Raw genomic sequence first — 8,227 nt, 5'->3', positions numbered from 1 at the left:
CTGCTTGTCTCCCTCTGCTCCTCCCCCTGCTTTTGTGTGCTCTCCCTCTAAAATAAGTAAATAAATCTTAAAAAATTAAAATATGAATAGAAACTACTGTGCTGGTTCTCACCTGATTAGAGTGCCTTCCTACTGCACAAGCTTGCAGGCTCGGTGTTACACGCCCCGACTCTCTGGCACCTTGTGCTCTGGATAGGAATTAGACTCTTCCAATCACACAGGCTGGATTGAGACTCAGAAGGCAGAAACAAGACCGAGTCCTCTGCCTGCTGCGTGGACCTTTTCTACTGACAGGCAAGGCCAGAAGCTGTGGTATGGTGAGTTTCTGCAGCACTGGGTGTCAAGAAGCAAGTGCATTGAAGGCAGTGGCTGAACCCCACCTTCCCATGTTCAAATGCTGCCTTTGGGTGCGTGGAGCACAGCCCTACAGTGGCGGTGGTGGAAGCTTTGGGAGGAGGTTCTGGAAAGAGCTTCCTGACTGGGGCCCAGGTAGCTGCTCCCATGATGGGTCAGTTTTGTGAAGGTGCTCCAGGAGTTCCTGGAGGCCTTCTCCAGAGTCTGCTTCTCATTGTCCTTCCAGTGATTTTGTAAGTGCCTCATCATCTACATCAACCTTTTTCTGTTTCCCAGACGTGAACATACAATACATACTGTTTTTAGCCTAAAATTCATATTGCCTCAGATCACCTACTGGCAAAGACTTGCCAGAGAAGACTACTCCATCCAAATATTCACTTGAGAAAGAGTCAACACTGGGGAGAGAAATGGAGTGCCTGGGGAACAGAGGGGGGACAAAGCCTTACTCTTTTACGGTTTACCTTTTGTGCACCTTATAAATTTTGTACTATGTGTTCATATTATGTGGCTATAGAGACAGCTGGGCCTCTGTTGCATGAGCCTAGTGAAGAAGAGTGTAGCAGGAGAACATCAGAAGGAGACCCATATCCTACCCCTGAGCCCCTCACATTCACACGTTACACCCTGATCCCAAAGTGGTGGTACTTGGAAGCAGAGCCTTTGGGAAGTATGGGGGGTGGAGCCTCATGAATGGAGCTAGTGCTCTTATGAAAGAGACCCCAGGGAGCTCCCGTGCCCTCTTCCTATCACGTGAGGACACAACAGGAAGTGGGCAGCCTGCAGCCCAGAAGAGGGCTCTCACCAGAACCTGACCCCACTGGCGCTCTATCTTGGACTTCCAGCCTCCAGAACTGCGAGAAATAAATTTCTGATGTTTAGAAACCGCCCAGTCTAGGGTAATTTGGTATGGCAGCCCAAACAGACGAAGGCCCCCTGCTCTATATATTGATGATTACAATACCTCTCTGGAGGGTCAAGTGAGCAATAATGCATGTGTGCGTTCTGTAACCAAAACAGCACCTGTGAGAAAAGAGAAATATGAGTTTCTATGTATGGACATGTATTATATGTCAGGTGGCATGAATTAACCCATTTTCCAGAAACCCTGTGAAGTGGTCCTGCTATCTTACAAGAAACCTGAAGGACTGAGAAGTCGAGTAACTTGTACAAGGTCACTGAGGACCCAGGATGGGGACCCATTTGGTTCCAGAGACATTTATCTTGACAGTATTCCATGCTATGTTGAAACAACTGAGAGCACCCTGACCACCAGCCAAAACAAAACTGGGACAACCCCCAGGAGGCAGTAACCCGGAGGGAGACCGGTTTCCCTGGGAGGGAAAACAGTATATGGGGCATCCCTCTCTCCTTCCCTAGTCAAAACTAGTCAACGTATTGCCCACAGGCCAGCTAGCTGCGTTATTTTACCTCTGAGTGTGTTTTTCAAGAAACTTGAACATTTTCAAGCAAGATTACATTATCATAGACTGTTTGGCTATCCAGTGGGGCCTGTTCATTATATAATGTTTTTTTTTTTCTTTAGCTCTAGTGTGATTATTAAAAAAAAAAAGGAAGAAAGAAAGAATGAAAAAGAAAATCTGAGTAAATACCATTGAGCTCTTGCCTACACTTGGAAAGCTTTGTGACTGCTGGGATTTTCCTTCATGAGAAGTGACATGCTGGAGAGAAGAATGCAAGATACTCAGGACATTTGCGCTTCACGTCTGCCGTTGACGAGAGGGTGATTGCTCAGTGCCTAGAAATTCTGAATCCACACCAGAGGGAATGAGCCAGTCCTGGGCTGCCATGCTCTGACTGTGCCACAGAAACATTTCCAGAGGAACACATGAACAGCCCGCATGGAGTCTAAGCGGAAGCTCCTGGAATCCTCAGAAGACGCTGTCTGGCAATGGCTGCACCTGTCGTTCTGCATCTTTGGGGAACTGAGCTACCACATAGATACCAAGTCACATCTTGTGTGATTAGTTGTCATCTCTTGAACACAGAAGAAAAATATCGTCTGCAGGAAGATATGTCAGTACATTTTATTTTAGTCAATCTTAAAAAAATAAGTTCACATGCCAAATCTGAATGAGATAATTATGAAGACATGTGAAACTTGCCATTGTTTCCATGCTCGCACATGCACAGCCACTGTTCTCGGCATCCTGAACAACGTAACTTTCATCTCCTTGAAAATATGTAATTTTTATTGGTCGCCTTAGTAGAAGATTCTTCCTCAGCTGTGCCCCAAATAAGATTCTTCCAGAGCAAACGTGAGTTCTATCTGTATCCTCATCACACATTTCATTCAACTTCAAATTAGCCTTAGGGAACCTTAAATATTTTTCTCTCTCTTTTTTTAAGATTCATTTATTTGAGAGAGGGGGAGGGGCAGGGGGAGAGACTCTCAGGCAGACTCCCTGCTGAGCGTGGAGCCCGACTTGGGGCTCAGTCTCACAACCCTGAGATCATGACCCGAGCCGAAACCAATAGTCAGATGCTTAACCAACTGAGCCATCCAGGCACCCAAACGTTTTTCTTGTTTTAAACTGAAAACATAATTATGCTCAGAATAAATAATGCCGTAAAATAATATTAAAATTATCCACAAACAACTGTTTTCACTTTTTATATTTTATGTATATATGTATATACTTAAATACTTGAACCACAGCAGACATCCTATTTTATATCTTTTTTTCATTTGATAAGATACGAAAAATTTTCCACATTGCTACAGAGTATTCTTAATTCTAATATTTAATGTTCCTTTATATTGTTTGGTGAGGTTCACCCCTCATTTTATTTAAAATAATACCCCATTCCACTCCCATGCCTGGACTTATTTTTTTTTAATTTTATTTTATTATGTTATGTTAGTCACTATATATTACATCATAGTTTTTGTTATTATGTTCTGTTAATCACCATACATTACATCATTAGTTTTTGATGTAGTGTTCCATGATTCATTGTTTGCGTATAACACCCAGTGCTCCATTCAGTACATGCCCTCTTTAACACCCATCACCAGACTAAACCATCCCCCCGCCCCTCTCCCCTCTAGAACCCTCAGTTTATTTCTCAGAGTCCATAGTCTCTCATGGTTCGTCTCCCCCTCTGATTTCCCCCCCTCCAATTTTCCCTTCATGCTATCTTCTTCTTTTTTTTTTTTTTTAACATATAATGTATTATTTGTTTCAGAGGTACAGGTCTGTGATTCAACAGTCTTACACAATTCACAGCACTCACCATAACACATGCCCTCCCCAGTGTCCATCACCCAGCCACCCCATCCCTCCCACCCCCCACCACTCCAGCAACCCTCAGTTTGTTTCCTGAGATTAAGAATTCCTCATATCAATGAGATCATATGATACTTGTCTTTCTCGGATTGACTTATTTCGCTTAGCATAATACCCTCTAGTTCTATCCATGTCATTGCAAATGGCAAGATTTCGTTTTTTTGATGGCTGCATAATATTCCATTGTATATATACACCACATCTTTATCTATTCATCCGTTGATGGACATCTTGGTTCTTTCCATAGTTTGGCTATTGTAGGCCTGGACTTCTTATCCATGCTCTATGCTTTATTTTTCTCCAAAATACTCATCACCGTCTGCCATACTACATGTTTATTTAATGTAACTTATTTATGTCTGTCTCCCTGTTGGAAACTAATCTCCAAGAAGGCAAGGAAGTGTCTTTTGTGCTCACCTTTATATCCCTAGGCCAAAGATAATAACTGGCATATGGTGGACATTTTATAAATGTTTATCGAGTAACTGAATATGCCATAATTAATGAAACTCAGCCCTAATGTTGGACATTTTGGTGGTGCTGAAATAACTATATTTTGATTCTGTGGAATTTATTGCTTACGATACATTCCTCAGAATGAGATAAGACTTGGGCATCTTCATGGTTCCTATTTAGAAGAATTTTAACCACTTCCAATTAATTAACACTGGCCCATAAACCACTATAGTTAGACTCCCAGGACACACAAATTCAAGTTTAATAATAGAATTTTTTATTATGCTGAAGTTTAGAAGGTGAACTAAGGTAAACACACTTGATCTTAGCCAAAAGGCCAACTGAAAAGAAGCAATCAAACTAAGGTAAATGAATAGGAGATGTACATTGCAACAAATTCCTCAGCCTTAATATTCAAGATACTGACTTCAGGGGGGCGCCTGGGTGGCTCAGTTGGTTAAGCGACTGCCTTCGGCTCAGGTCATGATCCTGGAGTCCCGGGATCGAGTCCCACATCGGGCTCCCTGCTCAGCAGAGAGTCTGCTTCTCCCTCTGACCCTCCTCCCTCTCATGTTCTCTGTCTCTCATTGTCTCTCTCGCAAATAAATAAAATCTTAAGAAAAAAAATTAAAAAAAAAAAAAAGATACTGACTTCAGGAACAAAGATATAAGATTTATCTTGTCAACTTTCTCAGCAACTTTTGGGAATTATAGAATATATTATGGATCACATTGGAGTTCTGTAAAATAGAATAACAGTCAAAAACCTGATAAAAACCTGTCCATTTACGGTAAAATTTCTAAGCTAACCATGAGGGAACTTTTTCAACTTAATAAGGAATATCTATAGAAGATTACCGCTAATGTTTTTAATGGTGAAAGACTGATTTCTTCCTAAAATCAAGAACAAAGCAAGGATGTCTCTCTCACCATTCCTACACAGTGCAATAAGGCCAGGGCAGGAAATATAAGGCATATAGATGGAAAGGAAGAAAACTGTCCCTATTTACAAATGATATAATTGTCTATATAGAAATTCCCAAGGAGCCTACAAATAAACTCTTAAAACTAATAACTGTTTTTAACAAGATCATAGGATACAAGGTCAACACATATAATTACATTTCTATACTTTATTTTTTTTTAAGATTTTATTTATTTATTTGAGAGAGAGAGAGAGATGGCGAGAGAGAGCATGAGTGGGGGGGTGGGGCGGGGAGAGGGAGAAGCAGGTTCTACACTGAGCAGATGCAGGACTCGATCCTAGGACCCTGGGATCATGATCTGAGCCAAAGGTAGACACTTATCCAACTCAGCCACCCAGGCACACTACATTTCTATACTTTAAATAAAAAATTGGAACCAAAATTTAAAATGCAACTATTGGGGTGCCTGGGTGGCTCAGTCAGTTGAGTGTCCAACTCTTGGTTTAGGCTCACTCCATGATCTCATGATTGTGAGATTGAACCCCACATTGGGCTTCACACATAGTGCAGAGTCTCCTTGCCTCTTTCCTTCTGCTCTTCCCCATCACCCCACTCTCTCTCTCAAATAAATAAATAAAAATTTTAAAAACCACAACTCTTTACAGTAGCTAAAAAAGAGAGAGAAATATTATGCACAAATCTAACAAGACATGTACAGATGCTGGATGCTGAAGGCTACAAAATGTTGATGGAAAAAATCAAAGAGGATCTGAGAGATACACTATGTTCATGGTTTGGGAGACTCAACATAACAAAGATGACAATCTCTCCACACTGATCTGGTTTTATCTGGTCAAAATTCCCAGCAGGAGTTTTTGTAGATATAGACCAGTTATCCTAAAGTTTATTTGGAAATTCAAGGGAACTAAAATCGCCAAAACAATTTTTAAAAAGAGCAACCACCTTCTGTTGGAAAGGGATGGGAGAGAACTCGTCCTGAGCGAACGCTCATCATCCACCTGACCGTGGCACATATGCTATTTCACTCAGGCCTCACGGAGTCCTGATCTTACCTTGAATATCTAGAAGATGTTAAATTTCATGTTGAAGGTTACACAACCAGTAAACAAGCAAACCCCACAAATCTGCTTGACTCTAAAGTCCTTCGCCTTCTGCTACAGTGCCACTGATTCATTGATTCACTCAACAGATATTGATTGATCAACTACCTTTGCTTGGCACTGTACCAGGCACGAGGGAAAAAGCATTTAGCAAGAGACATGTGGCTCTGCTCTCTTGTTACTTATCTGGTGGAGGAGATGAAGTCAGATATTAATCACAGTGTTGCACAAGCTGATATACAATCAAAGCTCAGTAGCTGCTAAAACAGAATCCTTGACAAGTTACCTTTCAGGTAGTTGAATGGCTGTGTCTCCACCCCCACCTGCACCCTATCTTTCAGAATTTTAAAGGCTTCAAGAACAGATGTCACATCTCCTTCAGAAAACCTGAACATTTTCCCTGATATGAAGCATGTGATAAGCTTTCCTTATGGAGATGGGCTTTCTGAAGTTTAAATTTTAAATTGGCATCAATTTTTATGGTAGAAAAGAGCTAAAATAATATTTGTTTAAATCGAAGGTTATATCCTCCCAGTACGATAGTGAGTGGAACCAGTAGTAACTGTCTGGTAAGGTTAGTCAGCTTGTGAACCTCAATTAAATAACTAGCCAAGTTTTATCATTTAATTAATCTGTCTAAAGAAGGAGCAGAGGCAGGCTATTGGGCAGGGTCCCAAGATTCTGTTATGTTTTGGTAATTTGGGAAAAATTCAAGAGATAGGGAGTGGCATTTAAACTGATATATAAGCAGCAACAATTGGTTTCCTAGATGTACTTTATAACCCTTACCTTGGAGGTGTGGAACAAGTATGCAAGGCATCGGGGGAAGTTGGACCCCTGGGGATATCTACCCCCTCGTGCCATCTCCTACAAGGCCTTTGTTCTGGGTTCCAAATGGTTCACTGCCCACCTCTGGACTCCCAGAGCCCTTGATTAATCCTATAATGCATTTTGGTTCTCAGGCCTGTCCTCATTGGTTTATTGGTTTCTGAATTCATTAATTCATTCTATCATTTAAGAAAATATTTAATGAGTAAAGACTTTGTTCCAGGTCTCCAATAAGGCTCTAGAGATTCTTCAAAGAACAAGACATGAGTTTCATACAGGGTTTGGGCTGTCCACTTGAAGCACAAGTTCCTAGATGTTGGAACCATGTTGCCTTGGCAGCCACTACCTTCACTCTCCTGTCCTTCTCCTCAGTGCCTCAGTGATGTGCAAAGTCTTCCCCATCCAAGAAGGTGTTCTATGCATACTTTGGAATGAATAAGTGAAAGAATCAATCAGCCAGTCAATTCAGTAACTTGATCATCTAGTTAACAGTTTTTAATCTTTTTGTGTTGCAGAGAGCCAGATGCCTTATATGGGTATACCTCATTTCTTTTTTTTTTTTAAAGATTTTATTTATTTATTTGAGAGAGAGAAACCACGAGCATGGGGGTGGGTAGGACAGAGGGAGAGGGAGAAGCAGACTCCCCGCTGGGCAGGGAGCCTGATGCGGGGCTCCATTCCAGGACCCTGAGATCATGACCTGAGCCGAAGGCAGATGCTTAACTGACTGAGCCACCCAGGTGCTCCAGTATACCTTATTTCTAAGGAAAAAAAGTGTTGAGCTAAATCTACTCAAAAAATTTAAAGTCAAGAGGTATGAATACTCACTTTCCAAAAGAATTCTTGACTTTACAAAATGACTTGCCACAAAGCTTCTTTAATTGTGAGCTCTTACCTCCAGAATATTCAAAATTCAACCAGCTATTTAGTAATGCAACCATTAAGCGAGAGGAGAGAGAGGTTCAGGTGGTAATGACCAAATTGGTGTTACCTGCTTGGGCTGCAGTGGGTAGAGCCCTCCTTGTTCTTAAATGCAGTCTTCTGAGGACAGCAGTTATTTCAGCTGCTTCCTGGTGTTGGATATACTGCAAAAGCACACTGCAGAGTTATAGGACTTGATCCTTTTACATCACTCAAAGGGTATTGTGATGCACTGTGGGACAGAAAGTTTTGCTAGATGATGCCTTTCAGGTCTTGGCCTTATAAAGTGTAGGGATGCTTTGGTCTCCAT

Source organism: Mirounga angustirostris, unplaced genomic scaffold (assembly GCF_029215605.1).
Source record: "Mirounga angustirostris isolate CCGP_5_RB_7025 unplaced genomic scaffold, mMirAng1.0.hap1 SCAF_6, whole genome shotgun sequence".
Classification (NCBI taxonomy): domain Eukaryota; kingdom Metazoa; phylum Chordata; class Mammalia; order Carnivora; family Phocidae; genus Mirounga; species Mirounga angustirostris.
This window is presented reverse-complemented; position numbering follows the sequence as displayed.